This window comes from Panicum virgatum, chromosome 7N, assembly GCF_016808335.1.
Source record: "Panicum virgatum strain AP13 chromosome 7N, P.virgatum_v5, whole genome shotgun sequence".
Taxonomy (NCBI): Eukaryota; Viridiplantae; Streptophyta; class Magnoliopsida; order Poales; family Poaceae; genus Panicum; species Panicum virgatum.
Window position 1 is genome coordinate 42,125,435 of NC_053151.1, and position 19,564 is coordinate 42,144,998.

Here is a 19,564-nt window from a genome sequence, read left to right on the forward strand (position 1 = left end):
CTACAAATTAACGAACAGATAATTACACGTATCCGATACTTATACCAATTTTATCTGTAGTAACGCACGGGCATGATAGCCTAGTCTACTTTAAAATTACTAATATACATTAGGCTTTGCTAATTATTAGCTAATACCATCATTAACATACTAATGGACTGCATCCCGTGATCCTGACTCTGGAGAAACGGATTTCAATCTTGTTTCCCGGGAGCCAGGCTCGCTGGGTGCATTCGCATGCCGGCAGGCGCCGGCCAGGCTCCCGCCTGACACGGTTGATGCAGGAAAGCAAACGCGCCCCTAGTCTCTCCGTCTCGCGAGTCATAGTACGAGCACGACGAGCAGCGACCGGTCCCAGCACAGCCCCCCATCGCTCTCCGCATTCATCTCGCCATGTCAAGCGCCTCGACACTCACTGCATGATTGAGCTGCGCATGGCTGTACGCCTGTACCTATACGCATCTTCAATAATTCCGGATTTGAATGGAGCACATTTGCGGATGCTTCGGGCGATGATTTGTTGGGGGCACGAACGTGAATGCGCGGGTAACATGGGGCACTCTGGGACTGGGAGAGCTACCTTGATCCGTGCTAGCCGCTAGTATTTTCTTTCCGGATTTCAGATTCCAGTGATAGTTTCAGAAAAAAGAAGATTCAGTGATAGTGATGATACGTGCGTTGAAATCCTCATCAGGATGGTGCCGGCCGTCTCTGAATCTCGGGCGCCATACCAATGCTGACAAAAGGTTATTAGGTGGATCGTCTCTTCGTTCCAACCTGACAACCTCGTCGCTGGATCAGTACTCTTCAAATAATTCAGATCGGAACACGGGAAAAGGCGCACTGTCAATGCAAAAACTTCCTGTGTTAAAACAGCTCGAAAGCTTCTTGTTTGCAGAAAACTTTGTATGCGGACAAAATTGTTTCAGTCCGTCGTTTGCGGAACAAGAATTTCTTGTCCCTGTCCTGGAGCTGTCCGTTTCAGCGATGAGCCATGTGGATGGCCTCGTCGGTTCCAAGCTGAAATCGTCCTTTGGGGAACCGCGGTAGCTGGGAGGTGGATCTAGGCTGTAGCAGCGAGAGGGACGTGCCATGTTTCTTGTCTGCCGTGAGCCATGATTTGTTACCTGACTGCTCCGCGCGAGATGCAATGCAAGGTAGGGTTTGGCCGCTGCGAATTCGCCAAAAATGAAATGCGAAGACGAACCGAAGAAGATCTGGACAGCAGCTGATCGATGATGACCAGTAGTCCATGATGGCATAGCATGCCTGTGGAGTACACTAGCTACTGTAGCTGGGATTCCAGATTTCGATGCGAGATACCGAGATGACTGGGCAGCAGCAGCAGCGCACACTGTTGCACTCAGTCATCGTGTCGTGTCACATATTCCGGCACCGTTACGACATGCATGTGCAATACGGCGTGCACTACCGTACGGTGTCGGATCGGAGCTAGCGGCCGGGAAAACCACAAGATCCAGGACCATACATATGCATCGCCACGGCATGAACTCAGCCGATCAGGGTCACCGCCACCAACCTCGCGACTGATGGGAGGAAGAAGAATCGCCCCCGAAAATCTTTTGTTGCTGATGAACGCGAAACGCATGTGTTTTCAGCGTTCTTGCGGCCTGTCAGAAATAGGAGTCTGTTTAGATCCAAAACGCAAAATGCAAAATTTTTATAAATAGCTTGTATGATGTACTAAATGTAGTCATAAAATAAATTGCATTACACAAATGGACTGTAAATCGCAAGACGAATCTAATGAGCATAACTAGGATGTGATTAGACACTAAATTGCTACAGTAATGCTACATTAACATGCTCTAATGATGAATTAATTAGGCTCATTAGATTCGTCTCGCAGTTTACATACGAGATTTGTAATTAGTTTTGTGATTAGTGTACATTTAATACTTCAAATATTAAAAATTCTCTTCCAAAAATCTAAAAATGTAAATTGCAAAGTAATCTAAACAAGGCCTAAGGCTAAAAAGCAAAGTCTGAAGCGAACTCGTCTCCTTCAACAATGATCATATTTAGTTCCCAAAAATTTTCAAGATTTTCCGTCACATTAAATTTTTGGACACATGCATGAAGCATTAAATGTAATTTAAAAAGATAACTAATTGCACAGTTTTACTGTAAATGATGAGATGAATTTTTTGAGCCTAATTAGTCTATAATTGAACACTAATTACCAAATAAAAACGAAAATACTACAGTAGCCGAACCCAAAAAATTTCACCAACCAAACACGCCTGAGGCTTGAGAATTGAGAGGCGAGCGAGAGGAGTCCTGAGTCCTGACGCCAAGAAATTGCAAGCAGGACAAATGCCAGCCAGGATGCGGGAGCCGGGTAAACCCTGGCCACTGACAAGGTCGGTCAGGGCATGCACCAATCGCCACCGCGGCAAGAGCGCCGTGTGTCTCCGCCACAATTCAAATCACAGCCACCCGGCCCCCCTCGATGCCGATCCTCTCTCCGACCGGCGGCTCTCCTTCCTTCTCTCTTCCCGGCAGCCCCTCGTCTTGGCGTGTTGCCCAGCATCAGCAAACGGCATTGCCCGTTGCAGTGACGCTTCCGTCCGGCCACTGCGTGAGTACTAGTCGTCCCTTCCGCACGTGCGTCTCACCTGCCCGAGGAGCAATCAGAACGAACGAAGGTGGCCGTGTTTGGTTTGGGCCGAAAATTTTTTGCGGAACCTTTTTTTCATGTTTGACTATTAATTTAGAGTATTAAATAAAATCTAATTACAAAATCACCTGCGGGACTCCTGGTAAATTCGCGAGACCAATCAAATGAGACTTTGACCGCATGATTAGAAGATGATTACTGTAGTATCACTGTAGCAAATTATAGATTAATTATCGTCATTAGATTTGTCTCGAAAAATTACACTCATCCGTAAAAAAATTTCACAAATAAACTTCGTTTAGTACTCCATATATATATTCGTCTTTTTTTGAAAAAAAAAATTCACACTCTCGAGAAGCACAGAAGCGAGGAGAGTCTCCGGAGGTGGACGGACGTGGTTGTGGCCCGCGCCGCCACACACGCATCCAAGTTCCAAGCCGACGGGATCCCGGTCGAATCTCCCGCACCCCCCACGCGAACGCATCTCCTCCACACTCCGCAGCCGCAAGTTTCTGCCTGGAGCGAATTCCACTTGTCTCTTCTTCCTCCCTCGCCTCCGCCTCCGCCTCCCCACGCTGCGGTCTGCGGCGCTATAAAAACGACTCTCCCGGCGGGTTTCCGCCCGCCTCCTGAGCCCTGTCTGGCCCAGCAGCACGACCGCACAGGCAGCTGCGTGCGCCATTGCACACCTCCGCCCGGCGGGCGGCCGCGTCTGCTTCCACCCTCGCTCGGCCCCTCCGCGCGTGCCACCTCCCCGCTCACGCACCAGGCATGGTTGCGCACCCCGACACGCGGATGAGTTTCTTGTTCGCAGATCGCGTTCCCGTGTCCTAAATCCTGCTGAATCTCTGTGCTGCAGAAGGTGTTTGGTTGTTGCAGGTCTGGCGCCTCCGTACAGGCGGCGTGCTCGTGTTTGCTGATGTTCATCTAATTGTATCGCCGGGGGAAAGAGTAATTGCCAAGACAAGTGAAGGGAGAGGTTGAAGGCCATTAATTAATCACGGTGAGTTGCTCGATTCGTTTCCTTCGCTGACGCTAGGTTGCCCTGTCTGCTTGCTGCTCATGGCTCTCTGCTGCATGCATCTTCCACCGCGCTGCCTCTGTTCGTCTCGTCAGGCTTGCAAGATTTCACAGAGAGATGCTAGACGATCGAGAGCGAGCTCTCTGAGCCTGTGAAAACTGATTTCATAATTTGCTTGTTTAACTATGCATGCTGGTTTCATAATTTTCCGTTGCTTTTGAAAACTGAGAAGCAAAAACAATTTGCTTTGCGTTCCTTCACCATCCAACTCTTGTGTTTTGAGCGTTCAATCCTCTTGATCTGTTCCTTTCCACCGGTCGCTCTCACCGGCCGCCGCCGTGCCTCGGCGCCGGGCATGGCCGGGTTCGGCCTACCCCCGCACCGCCGCACGCGCCTCCGTACCCATGCGTCAGTGCAGCGTGAAAACCGTGCCCCTTCCCGCTAAGCGCCGCCGTGCCCGGCTCTCGGCGCCGCATCGGCGTGCCCTGGAGAGGACCTCTGCTCGCCTGCCTGCAGATGTCTCCGGCATCGCCCCTTACATATGGGGTGGCCCGCTGTGGCCCATTGGTCAGTTTTTTTTTTCGAACGTACCTGAGCACGTATTTCATTAAGAAGGTAGAGAAAAAAGTTACAAGAAACCCGTCCACGAACCGCAGTTCATGGCCCAAGGCCCATTGGTCAGTTTTTCAAAGGTAGAACCCTAACTAGAAGGTGTTTGCGATGCTGGTTGTTTGTTGAGCTAAACTTTTGAGCGTTTTAATCTGAAAAGCTTTTTAATCTCCCACTGAAAAGTGAAAAGCCGAATTATGTGTTGAATTCAAGTGCACGATTTGAGTTGTAGCGTGCAGCTGCAAGCTGATCCTCCAAATATTTTAGGCCTTGTATTAACTGGCTGGAAATCATTTTGCCGTAGTCGGTCTACAACGACGTCTGTATTATTTAGTTCTCCTAGCAATCTATCGTCAGAAGATACTTGTTGATGATGGCTTAGACACTTGTCCACGGCATTAGTGATTAGAAAACTACTGGACATGTATGGTAAATGCAATCAGCAACCATTATTTTGGTTTTTGTTTTGACTAAGCAGGGGTTGAACATTGTGAGCACATACAGAATGATTGGCTAAATCTTAGTCTTACATCGCTGTCTTTCCTATCGTTGTACTGCAAGGCAACCACCAGCTCGATAGAAGCATATAAGCAGGCTTAACGATCAATAATTGTAAAAAGGTAGCTTATGTAATAGCAGTATAGCGTTCTTTCCCCCTTTTTTTCCCTTGAAGGAGTCACAAGGACCTATGCTAAAATAGCATTATGGTCTAAATCATGCAGCATCACTTTTTTTCTGTGCCATGTCATCTAATTCTTTACCTTCAGTTTCAGAAACAGCCATTGAAGCGGCAAGATGGTTAATTTTGGAAAGAAGTTGATGGTAGATCAAGTAGAAGAATGGAAAGGGTATGACTTTTTGGTCCAATCTAACCAACTAATGAGATTTGTCTCTATTCTTCTTTCAATTTTTTTTTGTGTCTATTGTTTCTCCACTTGCAAGTTGTGCTTTAAGTTCAAATTTTGTGAAGGGATATAGGACATATATTCTCTGTTAGAAAAATACATTACGGAGTTTTCATGACTAATTTTCATGCAATTTTGTATCTTTAAAGTTAATTTAGCATTAGATGCTCCTAATCTATGAAAGTAATCATGAAAAAACTTAATGGATTTCTCTAACATTTATGTCACTCTGTGATGAGGAGATTGAACATATTGATATTGTTTCGAGGAGTAAATCTAGCTGATTTTTTGTTAAAATGGCTAAGTGGATTGTCTGGGGGTAGTAACACCTTTTTATTTTCATTTATGCCCCACTAAAAAATATTGATACACCAAACTCATAACCGCCTTATGACCTGATTTAACTTTTAAATGAAACAAAATCTATGAGATATTATAAACAGTAGGGGCTTGACCCGTCCTGTTTCATAAAAAAATAATATTCTAGCAATTATCCAATTGCAAGGTTGCTCAACAATGATGAAGTCAATATCCGCCAATGCAAGCTAGTTTCTCTGCATGTAACCATTTATTAGAAATCTTATCAGCTTTTGGTCTTCCTTCTGCTAGATACTACATCAATTACAAATTGATGAAGAAAATGTTAAAGCAATATGTTGAACAGACCCAACATGGTGGGAAAGATCGTGAACATGTTCTTAAAGAGTTTTCAAGGATTCTTGATGACCAGGTATACAAAGAAAGCTTTCTCTTGAAATAACTATAAACAGAAGGTTTTGAGCATCATATTCATTTTGTCAGTAGTCACTTGTAGTTTGCTAGGGACTGGAACAGTGTCATACAACAAATGCAAGGGTCTTAGAGAAATGGCATAAATTGTCTTGGTTGTGGGCTAAAATGCACGTTTGTTACTTTATTCCAGATTGAAAGAATTGTACTTTTTCTACTACAACAACAAGGCCATCTTGCCAGTAGGATTGAGGAATTGGGAGAACAACGCACTGCTCTTCTGGAACAGTATGATATATCACAAGTTTCTCAGTTACGCGATGCATACAGAGAAGTTGGGTTTGATCTTATAAAGCTTCTCCGCTTTGTTGATATGAATGCTACTGGTATACGGAAGATACTAAAGAAATTTGATAAGCGCTTTGGCTACAAGTTTACGGATTATTATGTAACCACTCGTGCGAACCATCCTTATTCTCAGCTGCAGCAAGTCTTTAAGCAAGTGGTAATTTTCTTGTATTATGCATTTCTAGGACCGTTGTTTTTTCCCCTTTCTTCATGTGGCAGGTAGTTTACGGCCTTTTATTTATCATGCGCCCCGCAACACAGGGAATTGTTGCTGTAGTAGGTGCATTATCGCGCAACCTTGAGTATCTGCACACCATGAAGGAAGTTTTATATCCATCTATGATCATCCAGCAGTTACTTTGAAGGTACAATATCTTCACTATCCTATATTTAGTTCAAAGCTCTTTAAAGTTTCTAAAAAGAGAGGTACCCTTTCTGATCTCTGACTTGACATTTACTTTTATGATATTCAGGACCCTGTTATAGACCAAGTAAACCACGCAGTACAGAAACTTACACATGCCACAAATTTTATGCAATTTTTGGGCCAACACTCACTTATTGTCCAGGAAGATGCACAAAGCGAGTCGGAGGATCTTGTTGGTGACCAAAACTACCATTTCATGTCTCTGATGCTTAATCTAGTGAACACGTTCCTTTACTTGGTGAATACATTGTAACGAACATGGCACCATTCATGTCATTTCGAGTGATTTTGGTGATCGAATGATAACGCAATCAATGAGACTAATAGTTTTGTTAAGTGAACATTTCTAGATCCCAGGGATGAAGTAAAAAGACCATGCAAAGTAAAACACAAAGAAAGAACTCAAAGAAACGCTGAATTGGACGAGTTCTGCAGAAACTAGTAGCACCGGAAGAACCGATGCCTAAGCATCGGTGCATCCGATGGTTGTCGGAAGATCCGACGCCCTCGCTTTGGTACAAGTCTGAGCACCAAATGGAGATCAAGGGAAGATCAAGTGAAGCACCGGTTGAACCGATGGCTTCAAGATAAGCATCGGTGCATTCAGCGTACCATATTCCAGAGACGATGTCAAGCGAGCAGGAGCCACGCCTTCAGCACCGGTTGAATCGGTGGTGCATCGGAGCAAGGCGTCAGAACAATGACGTCAGCAAGGGCAACGGCTACGAGATAATCAAGAGTCACCGGTTGAACCGACACCATAGCATCGATTCAACCGATGGGTCCCAACTTAGCTGCAGAAGCATCAGAGAAGCCAACGGCTAGTTTCAGCCTGTGAGTGACCGGAAGAACCGATGCAGAAGCACCGGAAGTTTCAATGCCCACGCAGAAAAGCTGCTAACGGCTACAAACGGCTAGTTTGAGTTGGTGGCCTATATATATGAGCTCCCCCGGCCATTTTGAGGGTCTGTTTGGAATCGCGTTTCTCACGTTCGCGATGGCGTTTGAGCAGGATAAGCGGAATAATCCCGCCGAACGTTTTGCGACGGACGCGCGACTGGGAGTCGCCCGCGTTGTGTAGTTGGAAGAAATGAACTGGGGACCCGCGATTCCAAAAAGCGAGCTTGGAGCCGCGTTCGCGATGCATTTTCGCGCGACTGTGAGCCACAGAAACAAACAGGCCCTGAGTTTGCTGGAGTTGCTGGACATCCCACTCACACCCAAGAACACCTCCAAGCCATCCAAGAGCATAAATATCAAATCCTTAGTCCTTAGCACAAGCTTTGTGAGTGTTAGTGCTAGGTTAGCTCTTGAGTGAGTGATCAAGCAAGGTTGAGATCCTTGTGGCTGGTTCTATAGTGAATCTCACTTGTATTACGGTGCGCCGGCCCCTTGGAGCAATTGGTGGCTCGCCCGCAAGTCAACGACCCTCCGGCTTGGTGTGGAGTGGCGTCGACAACATTATGCGGGGGACGGAGACCCCTCCTTCGTAAGCAATCTCCCTTTGTGAAGATCGGGATCAAGGTGACCGTGATTGTGTTCACAGAAGAGACTTAATTGCCGGGAAGCGATACTCTTCGTGAGTGCTTCAACAACATGGACGTAGGGGCGCCTTTGTGGCAATCCGAACCACGGGATAAATCCTCGTGTCGAGAGTTCACTTTCTCTCATCCCTCTCTTTAAGCTTCCGCATTTCATATTGCAACTTGTGTACCTTTACTTTTCTTAGTGTAGTATCTTGCTAGAATTGGCTATATGTTGCAAAACTCTTTTGGGATGAAGGTTTCACACTAAGGTGAACCATAGTTGCACATCTAGATAGCTTGTTTTAGTTTAAATTTTGTGCAAACTAGTTGGAGCCACATGTTAAAGTTTTTAAGAGTGCCTAATTCACCCCCTCCCCCTTTTAGGCTAGAGCACCCGATGGCTTTCATACATATATCATTGTGCCGACTACAGATGACTATGCAGTAAGCCTTGGGGCAGCTGCAACTGTCTGTGGTATAATTATTGGATCAATGGCAGTCGCTCAAGTTTTCTCCTCAGTCTACTTCAGTGCCTGGTCAAATAGGTCCTACTTCAGGCCTCTTATATTCAGCAGTATTATGTTGTTTCTAGGAAACCTGCTATATGCTTTGGCATATGATCTAAATTCACTAATGGTTCTCCTGATTGGAAGACTACTATGCGGGTATGAAATTTTCTTATTCACTCCTCTGTGTCGCTTAATTTATGTTTCACCTTTGTAAGCTAGCATTGATCTGGGTGAAAAGTACTGTCATGGTAAATGTAGGTTGAGCACCCTTAAGCTAAGGGCATATTCTAGAGTATATTACTACATACAAACAAAATGGAAGCTTTCTAGCTTACAAAGAGGGAAAGGATTTGAAATGTGGTAATTTGTTGATGTCTTTTAAGGTGCCTCTGTGATTGAACTGGCGAAATTCAATGTGCAGGTTAGGCTCTGCAAGAGCAGTGAATCGTCGTTATATCAGTGATTGTGTGCCTCTCAAGATGAGGCTGCAAGCCTCTGCTGGATTCGTTAGTGCTAGTGCTCTTGGCATGGCATGTGGCCCTGCTCTTGCTGGTTTTCTCCAGACTAAATTCAAGATATACTCGCTCAATTTTAATCAGAGCACACTACCTGGATGGGTCATGTGCATTGCTTGGCTTATTTATTTGCTGTGGCTGTGGCTTACATTCAAGGAGCCAGAACACTTTATTAAAACTGTGGTCAGTGAACAGCCGTCAGAATCCGGTAAACTCTCAACCCACTGATACAGCCACATGTTTTGTTTCATGAATTATACTCGAATCTAACCTCGTACTATTAGGATGTGTAAGCTGCCATTGTCGGTGTTTTTACCATTACTAGGAACTATTCTGATTTGATGTTTATTTTCCTGTGAAAATAGGTCACAACGTAAACGCTAACTTGGAGGAAGGTTTAGCTCAACCATTGCTTATAGGTACAGAACGAAGGCAGGATGAGACCTCAGAGGATAATGATGATAGTGAAGTAGCCTCGGAAAACTCTCATGAACCAGCAACATCAATTGCTTCAGCATACAGATTGCAGACTCCATCCGTGAAGGTTTCTTTCCCCTCCCCTCCAATTATCGACTTTTCTTTTGTATTGTTCTTCATTTCTTATGAAGGAAGTTAGGTAATTAACTGTAAAATATAAGAATAGTGTCTTAGTGTTAATGATATTATGATAGTTGTAATTGGTAAATGCATTACAGTTACTACATCTGCATGACATACAAGCATATGTAAATGTATTACTGTTTTACCTCAAAAGAGTTGCACTTCTATTGACACACCATGTTGAATGAACTGAGCCCATATGAAAAGCTCGGATCAGTGTTTACCCTTTCCTTTGGACCATTGCATGCTCAGCTGCTTTTGTTATCTTTCAATCTTTGCTGGAGCTACCTTCTTCTGTATTTGCAATTTTCATATCTTTACATGGGTGGTTATTTGTCAGGCCCAGCTAGTGATATACTTTATGCTCAAATACGCTATGGAAATTTTACTCTCTGAGTCAAGCGTTGTCACTACATAATATTTTAGCTGGTCTACAAGTGCTGTGGCTATCTTTCTAGCGATTCTTGGATTAACAGTTCTTCCAGTAAATGCCATTGTTGGAAGCTACATTACAAATTTGTTTGAGGACAGGTAAGCTTTGTGCTCTTAAGAAAACATACTACAGAAAAATTCTCTCTTCTTTATACATTGTTTTTCTAAGACATGCTCTGCAGATACATTACCAATTTTTCTGTTTTGATTTTGGACTTAAAATGTTGTATGGTCACATTCTTCGCATATGATCAGATCAGATTCAAAATCATTTTAGTTTCAGAACACTAGATCATAAAGCATAATTAATAAACAGCTGCTGATATGGTTCTTCTCATTTGTAGGCAAATTTTGTTGGCATCTGAAGTCATGGTTCTCATTGGAATAATCATGAGTTTTCGTTTCACACCTCACTACTCCATTCCGCAATATGTCATTTCAGCTCTCATCACATTTGTATTTGCTGAGGTGCTTGAAGGTATGTATGTTTGTATATGTTCAGTGCCCCATCTCAAAGCATTATGTACAGAAAAATCTAAATCAATCATATGCTACTGATTTATCTGTCATGCAACTACTAATATCGAGCAATACAGGAGTGAATCTGTCCTTGCTTTCACGAGTAATGTCGTCGAGGCTTTCCCGAGGCACCTACAATGGTGGACTTCTCTCAACAGAGGCTGGGACTTTGGCCCGTGTAATTGCAGATGCCACGATTACCGCAGCAGGTTACCTAGGCACGGTCCTCCTAAACGTCACTCTTCTACCACCTCTTGTGATCTGCATAGTCTCCATCGCTGCAACAATCTACACTTACAACACGCTCTACTGAAGAGGCATGTTTATTCCCTTGCAGCTATACAACATTGATCCTTGTTAAATGATTCATGGGTTTGCATATTTGTTCAAGCATGGTTTGTAAACATTCAATGAAGTGTATTTGTAACATTTATTGTATTCAATCAATGCATTATGTAAAGATTCATCTGGTAAAGATTTATGAGCTGCGATTGCTTTTTTCATAAACTCATGAGTCGCTCTTTATTTCAATCGTTCAGCCAAATCTATATATACTATGTAGAAGGCACCCACTAAGAAGCATTTATTTCTATTTCTCTCTTCTCTTAATCAGCCACATCACGTTGATTATCCTAACCGTCCGATTAACTTCATGCACATCTTCTGTCCATTAGATAGGTCATAGGTGTCTTTGGTTTCTTCCTTCTCCATTCATTAATTAACCAAAGAGTAACTAAAAATTATGTTTCTTCATCCAATAGATGGCTCACATGGCTTTCAACGTAATCTCTACAAGTGTATCATTTATACAAGCAACTAAACAACCGCATTGGTTTTTTATTAGATTTAATTATTAAATGGTTTATTCCATAATATGAGTGTTGATGCATGTGTGTTAGCTACCATTATGATTAGATCTCTAAGCCAAAACTGCCACTATGTGTCTTAAGCAATATTTTTATTTTATATAAATATCTTTATATATTTTATGTGAATACCGGTTCTATGTTGTATTAATTTTCTCCATGTGTTCATTAGCCCCATGACATTTTTTCTTTATTCGAAAAATCTACCATTTTGTGTTTTTCAATAAAGTCTATCTAAGTGCTTTTTTGTAATATTACATGTTCTCCATAGTGTTTTATCTAAAAAATATTAAATCTTTTGTTAATAGTTTATTGGAAAGCACCTCAAATTCCGCAGCAATGCCTGGAGAATAATCTAGTCGGGAACTACATAGCTGTCCCCCAATGGGTTTGCGTATTTGCACAAGCATGCTTTGAATAATGGAAACATTCACTGAAGTTGTAACATCCCAAAAATTCACCTAAAGAAATTACTCGAAATCATTTCAAAATTTTGGTTCGTCGTTGAGCTCCGCAAATCCCCTGGAACCCTTTCCATCAAATCGCTGTCCCAACATCCGAATCCAATCGCTGTCCCGTCTCCCTGTTCTCCCTAGTTCCACGCGTCACGCCCGACCGGCGCGCGTGCGCGTCCAGTCGTGATCACCGCCGCGATTTCCGCCATCTCTCTCTTTCTTTTTCCCTATTTCTATTTTTTCTTTTTCCTTTTTCCTTTTTCTTTTTCTTCCCTCCTCCTTCTTTCTCCTTCTTCCTGCTTCTGCCCTGTCCCGCACGCACGGCGCCGAGCACGCCTCCACGCGCTCGACGCCGGCCGCCCCCTGCCACCCCGCCTCGCTGAGCCGTCGTGCCGCTCGCCTGCCTCGACGCCGAGCCCCCCCCCGCCTCGACGCGCGCCCCTGCCCACGCGTGCGCACGCGCTTCACGTGGCCGCGCCGCCCGCCGCTGCCGACCCGCCCTACCCGCCTGCCCACGCGCTGCGCGCGCTGTGCGCAACGCGCGTTCCGCACGACCCCGACACTCGCCACGCCGCCCGTCATCTAGTACCGCTACCGCCTTCCTGTACCCCGCCTCGCCGCCGAGCCGCACTGCTCGCGCACAGCGGCCGGCCCTCCCCCACGTGCGCCTGCCCGAGCTGTCTTGTCGTCCTGAGCCGGCTTCGCCGCCCGCGCGACGCTCGCAAGCGGCCAAACGCCATTAAAGGCGCCCGCGAAGCTCGCCGGCCGACCACCCCGCGGCCACCGCCCCACCGCTCTCCCCACCGCCTTACTCGGCCTATAAAAAGGCCCCCGCGCCGCTCCCCCAGCTCCACAACCACCTCAACCGCTGCGCGCCCTCCTCCTCTGCGCAGCAGCACCGCCGCCGCGAGCCTGCTCCGCCCGCCGCGCCTGCTTCCCGTGGTTGGCCCGCTCCGCCACCTCCCTGCTCGAGCCAAGGGCCGAGGTAGGTGCCCTGGCCCTCCCTCTCCCTTTTCCCCATGGGCACTCGCCCCTGGCCGCCCCTGCTCGCGCTGCCCATGGCCGCCGCCCACCCGCCACGGCCATGGCCATTGCACTCCCTGCGGCCCCCGCCTCTGAAATTGGGGAGGGGAATCGACTCCTCGCGCCGTCCTGCCCCTTCTCCCCTCTCCCCGACCGCCGCCGAGGCCCAGGACGCCGGCCACAGGGCCGCCGGTGCCCCGTTTCCCCCCTCCTCTGTTCTGTTCGGGAGGGAGGTTGAAGAAGGGCGTTTTGCCCTTAGCTCCCTGCCCTTTTTCCTTTTTAATTAAGAGCCCCCACCCCTTTATAACCCTTTTCCAAAAGAGGCCCTTCCTATTTTCCTTTTTGCAAACAAACCCTTTCCACTAAATGAAAATAATTTTAAATAGGTCCCTGCTCTTTCCAAGAGTGACCCTGACATTTCTGAATATTATAAACAGGCCCTTGTCATCCCAAAGCTATTTACAAATAGGCCCTTGGATCCATGATTAGACCCTAAACACCCCGTTAACTTATCATTTCATGCGCCAAAAATCCTCCGATCGACCTGAAACTTTACCACGCCATTTCTATTATAATTTTGGCCATGCCATTAGAAAACTACCCAAAAATATTACTCCTATCCTCATATCTTAATTGTTTCCGAATCGAGCTCAGCGATAAAACCTTTATTTCTTTTTCTTGATTGTGTGCTTGCTTGCGTGCGTCGTAGATCACGGTGTGAACGAGGGAGAACTTGTCGACGAGCAGTACTGTGAGCAAGTGAACGAGGACTAGTTCCGCGACCCCGAACCCGAAGGACAGTACCTTGATCAAGACTTCCCGGAAGGCTTTGAAGACGGCAAGTTCAATCCCATCCTTTGATGCATATTTTGTCCCAGTTTTATAAACACAATCTGTTGGCCTGTTTTACAAAACTGCATATGTTTTACCTGCTGAAAACATGGTTGGATAGCCACCCCTTGATTTGTTATAACTATTCCTTGACCACCTAGATTAATGTCTGAATTAGTTCTGTTTGGACGTTAATCGCTGCTAGAACGCTTAGGACCTTAAACACGGTATAACTTGTTTTATAAAAAGAAAATGTGTGAGTGTGTGGGAAGGGAAAATGTGGAATTTTTGATAGATGAGTTTAGACGGGATGGATGGCACTTCTGTGTGAATTGCCGAATGGTGTGCTCGTGCCTGTGTGGTTGAGCAAGGAAGGGAGATATCCATCTTGTCACAATTAAGGACCGAGTTGGTGTGTCATCTTGCCTAACTCCACTATCATGCAAACCACTCGACCGTTGTATGGGCAACGGCTTAGCATAAACCCCACTAGTTAGTCTGATAGCCATCAGGAGAGCTGAGAGCAACGAGTGACTAAGGAGAGGGGATAAGTTCTGTGTGACTTATGCCCCGGTTAAACCTCGGAGATAGGTCAATGGCCCCTTGGTGGATCCCGTGGTGGCTAGTCAGGTCTAGCTAAGGTGGGTAATGGCTTTGTTGGGATCTGCGCCGACACTAAGGTGATCGTGTTGTGGTACCCCGCTTGTGGGTAAAGTTGCACAACTCTGTAGAGTTAAAATCTATTCGAATAGCCGTGCCCACGGTACTGGGTGAGTTATGGTTTGGTCACACAACTAGTATTTCTTTTGAAAATGGTTGGGTTGGCGTGAGTTGTTTTGGAAAGTGTTCGGCAGCTGTGCCGTGTGCTACGGCGGATGAGGAGTTCGGTAGCAATTTAAAACTTGGATCCTATGTGGATCAACCCTGCGTGGTACTCAGCGCAAGATAATTGCCTTTGAAAACCCCTTTCTTTCAAATAAACCCATGCATAAAAATTAGCTTTCCGCAAATTAAACCCTAGCCTTATCCTTGATTTACCCTGTGCATTATATTCTGTTTATACCCCCCTCCGTGGGTGTGGTTGGACTTGCTGAGTACGTTTGTACTCACCCCGTTCTTAATTTACAGAGGAAGATCCAGACTTCATTCCCGAAGACGTTGAGCAGAGGTTCCGTCCTGCACCCAACCTTGCCTGTGGATAGGGTCACCCGCAGGAAGTTCCGTATGGCGCAAGACTCTGATGACCCCCTCTTCGTAGTTAATATCGTTGTGTGGGTGTTAGTTGTTATCCTCGCGATAATGGCGCTTCACTGCTCACTTCCGCGTAGAGTTGTACGTTGATGTACCATCTGATGTAATAAAAGTGTTATCAGCCTCCTGGGACTGATATTGTATTAATTTTAAGTCTTCTCATATGAGGGGACGCTTCTGGTGGTATCAGAGCCGTAGGTTGGCCGTAGGACGTGACCCTAGGAACGAGACTCCGTTTTCGAGTCTTTCCACATTAGGATTTTCCTTGCTTAATCCTTTTTCCACACAAACACTCACCGCTGATTCTTGCCCTGTTCTAGATGGCTGACAATGGATGGAGTGGCGGAATCTACCACGCAGAGCCCGGCCTTCCTAAGTTATTGCTACTCAGCCTGGAACGCGTCGGAGTTGTGGACCCACCAGAGTACGTCTACTGGGAGTACGACTCCAGGGGCACTCTTCGGTGCGACATGATGATCTTCGTGGGAAAAAGCACCCGCTACCCTGATGTGGACCCCTGGTTCATCTCCACCACTGGCTTTCGCTTTCTAGACACCTACCAAAAAGCCGCCCGAAAAGCCCTGCGACTTCTGCGTGTGGTCTACAAGCATCATCTTCAGCGGACTCCTATGAGATTTTTCCCGCGCACGGGAGGAAGAGGACGCTCATGGATTGCCCGGCTGAGAGGACTTGGGAGAGAAGAAGAAGACCTAGAAGATACGGTCTCCCACCTATCCATCTACCTCACCGGCCTGGATGAACTCTACCGCGAACAGGCGGCACAACTGAAGCACCAAATCCACAGGGAAGAAAAGGCAATCCAAGAAATGGAGGAACAACGAACCAGAGCCGTACGAGCTGAGTATTCCCTGGCCACTCTCCAAGCCCAATGGCAAGAACACGAGGCTCACAGAGGAGTAGGTGGGTGGATAGAAGAAGAACCCGAAGAAACCCATTGGGATAGGGGTACTCAGACCGAAGATGATGTGATGGAGCAGTGTCTTCCACCAAAGAAGCGCCCTATCCGGATTGAGGAAGAATCCCCATGATAGGAGAGTAGCACACCTAAGCTAGAACCCATACTCTAATAATCGTGTATCCATGGAATCTGTACCCCACCATGTTGTAGTAATAAGTACCATGTATCCTCCTTTGTACCTAAATATTTGTGCAAGCTTGTTCACCTTATCTTTGTTTTCAGATGGCTGAGGAAGGATGGACCCAGGGAAATTACCAAGCCGCACCTGGCTTCCCCAGCCTCTTGATCAATGCCCTAGAAAGCCTTGGCGTTACGGAACGCCCAAGGTACTACAGCAGAGAGTACGAACACCATGATACCCTCCACTGTAGAGTGATCCTGGTCATCGCCAGAAGTGACCGCTACCCCGACATTCAGCCATGGCGAGTGACCGCTATAGGGTTTAGGCACCAAGACACCTATCCCTTGGCCGTCAGGAAGGCGCTTCCTTATCTATGCCGAATTTTTGAAGGACACCTTGCCCCCACACCAATGAGGTTCTTCCTTCCGGCCATCAGAACCCCAGTTTGGAAAGCTCGTATGAGAAGCCTGAAACGGCGCCGCCATGAGGAAGACCCCCTGTACCAAGTGGCTACCTACCTAGCCTCCTTGGATCAACTCTTTGACGAGCAAGCCAGCATCCTGAGGGAGCAAACCCATCGAGCCGAGAAAGCAGAGCTCGCGGTAAGACTGTAACAGATCCGGGAAGCCCAAGCCGAAGCAAGAGCCGCAGCCGCGGTCAGCAGCGAAGCGGTTGCCCAGGAGAGTCTCAGGCAAGCACGAGACCGGCGTATGCAAGAATGGACCAGAAGTGGAACGCCAGTCCCGGCAATTGGAGAAGATCATGTCCTACTTGGGACGCCCGTCATAGAATGGGGTCCACTCTTGAGAACCCCACAAGCCCCGCCCGAGAACCCTGAAGGGCCTACTGGCGCTGTTGAAGGGGAAGCTGCTGGACAACCCCGGGAAAATGGAAACCCAGAGAACGGCGAGCAAGGACTGCTCGTTCCCCTGGAAGCACACTCTAAAGAAGGCTCGTCCCGCGAGTAGCATGCCCCGAAGCCACCCCAGTCCCTTTGGCTTAAGTTGTACCCTTAAGTGTGACCCTGTACCCGGACGTGTAGTACGCGTTTGGCCTTGTCCCAGTGTGTACCCCCCTGCAGAAATAAAGTTATTTGTGCTTGTTGTTTGCTAGTTTGTGTGCTTGTTGTTAAGTTTGTGTGCTTTTCGGCGGAAGGTAGATTCTGCCTTTTCAAAAATACAAATTAAACAACTTAAACATCACTTAATCCTAATCCCAATCTCACAAAGACTACCCAATCTACAGATGGCTTCCCGAAGCGGTACGAGGGCCTCCCGCAACCGGACCCCTGCAGCTGCTGGCGCGGGAGGACAACCTAATGGACAGAACCCTCTTCAGGAAGAACAGGAAGTGAGCCAGAACGGAGGAGGAAATCAAGGAGAAGTGACACTGCCACCACCACCACCCCTCGGAGACCTGGCACAGATAATACACAACCAGACCCTCATACTGGAAACATTGGCCAATGCCCTCGTCAACAAGCGGCCACGAGAGCAGACCATGAATGACAAGCTGACAGTTTTTCTGAGGACCAAGCCACCCATCTTTGCCGGATCCAGCAACCCCTTGGATGCAGACGACTAGCTACGTGTAATCCAGAGGAAGCTCGAGCCGTTCAAATGCCAGGATCGAGACAAAGTCCTTCTGGCAGCCCACCAACTCACCGGGACTACCTTAGCCTGGTGGGAGAATTACTGTGCCGCTGCCGAAGATGCCTCCACCATCACTTGGAAGGAATTTGTGAAGGAGTTCCGCTGCTATCATATCCCCTCGGCCACCATGAAGCGCAAGGCGGATGAGTTCCGCGCACTGCAGCAAGGAAGCATGTCAGTAGAAGAGTACACCTACCAGTTCATGGAGCTGGCCCGATATGTACCAGAGGAAGTAGACGATGATGAAAAGAAGCAGGACATGTTCAAAAAGGGATTGAACCCAGAACTCCGGACCTTGATTACCCCACAGATCTACCCGAACTTCAACACTCTGATGAACAAGGCCATTCTCACAAAAAGGGCCAAAGCGGAAGAAAGGAAGGATAACAAGCGCAAGTTTCTGGAAAGCAAGGCCCACCAGCAGGACCGCTTCCAGAAACCAAGGAATTCCAGCTATATGGCACCAAGATATCAGGCCCCAATGCAGTATAGAACCTAGTCACAAGTGACAGGATCCCAAGCCCCTAACACACAATTCAGAAGCCAGAACACCATGAAGGCCCTGCAGAGCAATGCCAGCCAAGTCACCACCAACAACAGCAATGCCAGGGCCTGTTTCAACTGCCGAGAGATAGGGCATTTCATTGCTAACTGCCCGTATGCCAACAACAAGCCGGCAGCCTCTGCCTTCTCCAACTCTGTGAATGGACCAAGGCCAGTTCTGTCAGGTGCCAACCGAGTGCCCATCCGCAACAACAACACCAACAATAACAGTCAGCAGATGAGGCAGCCCCAGCAGTCATTTGGACGAGCCCGCGTCAACCACATCAACGCGCAGGAGGCTCAAGGAGCTCAGGGCATAGTGCTCGGTGAGTACCTAGTCAACTCAGCTCTTGCAACAGTACTATTTGATTCTGGAGCTTCACACTCGTTCATATCCTCAAGTTTTGTGGAAAAACACAATATACCTACAGTACTACTAAAAACACCCCTATTAATCCAGACGCCTGCAGGTGACATCAAGTGTCAACTAGGTTGTCTACGGGTAAGGATCAATTTAATTGGGGTAGAATTTCTAGCAGACTGTTGGCGCTCCTTAAGTACCCATTTTATTATATGATTAGGAGTGGTTTTGGTAAATTCTTCGGGATGATTCATGTACTAACCCGCCACTTGGCACCCGTACTTGACCGTTTTCGATTTTGTCCTGGATTTTGGAGCATGTTGTATTTTGGCAGGAAATTGGACATTTTCGGAGATGTTTTGACACATGGTCACAACTGGGCTAAGATGAGGAATAAGGAGAAGAGGCCGCACACGATAGATGGAACCGAAAGGGGCCAGAAAGGGCCCAGGCCGGCCGGCCTGAGGCCCTCTGAGTCGGCCGGCCTAGCCCATTTCCAGGCCCAATCGACCTCAGTTTTCTTCAGCGCGAAGTATTCGTCAACCCTAGCCTGTGTTTTACCAAAACCACCGACCAGAACCGCCTATATATACCCCAAAGCCGCCGTCAAAGAGGGGGGATTGCAGAGAGATTCGGAAGAGAGCATCTAGAGACGAGTTTCAGAGATCCATTCGAGTTAGACACAAGAGAAAGGCGACACC

The 19,564-nt window shown here is 47.0% G+C and overlaps 1 long non-coding RNA gene and 1 pseudogene across 2 annotated transcripts; both read left to right on the forward strand.

Annotated features, from left to right (window-relative positions):
* The first annotated feature begins 3,052 nt into the window (after positions 1-3,052).
* Positions 3,053-5,031, forward strand: LOC120682278. Of its 2 annotated transcripts, none has more exons than XR_005678338.1 (3): positions 3,053-3,415; positions 3,501-3,644; positions 4,750-5,031. It is a non-coding gene; the product is annotated as an uncharacterized LOC120682278 (long non-coding RNA). The 2 variants fall into 2 exon arrangements; XR_005678337.1 differs by lacking the exon at positions 4,750-5,031 and adding an exon at positions 3,758-3,925 and having other exon boundaries at positions 3,054-3,415.
* Positions 5,032-5,038: 7 nt separating this feature from the next.
* Positions 5,039-11,256, forward strand: LOC120682277 (annotated as a pseudogene).
* The last annotated feature ends 8,308 nt before the right edge of the window (positions 11,257-19,564 follow it).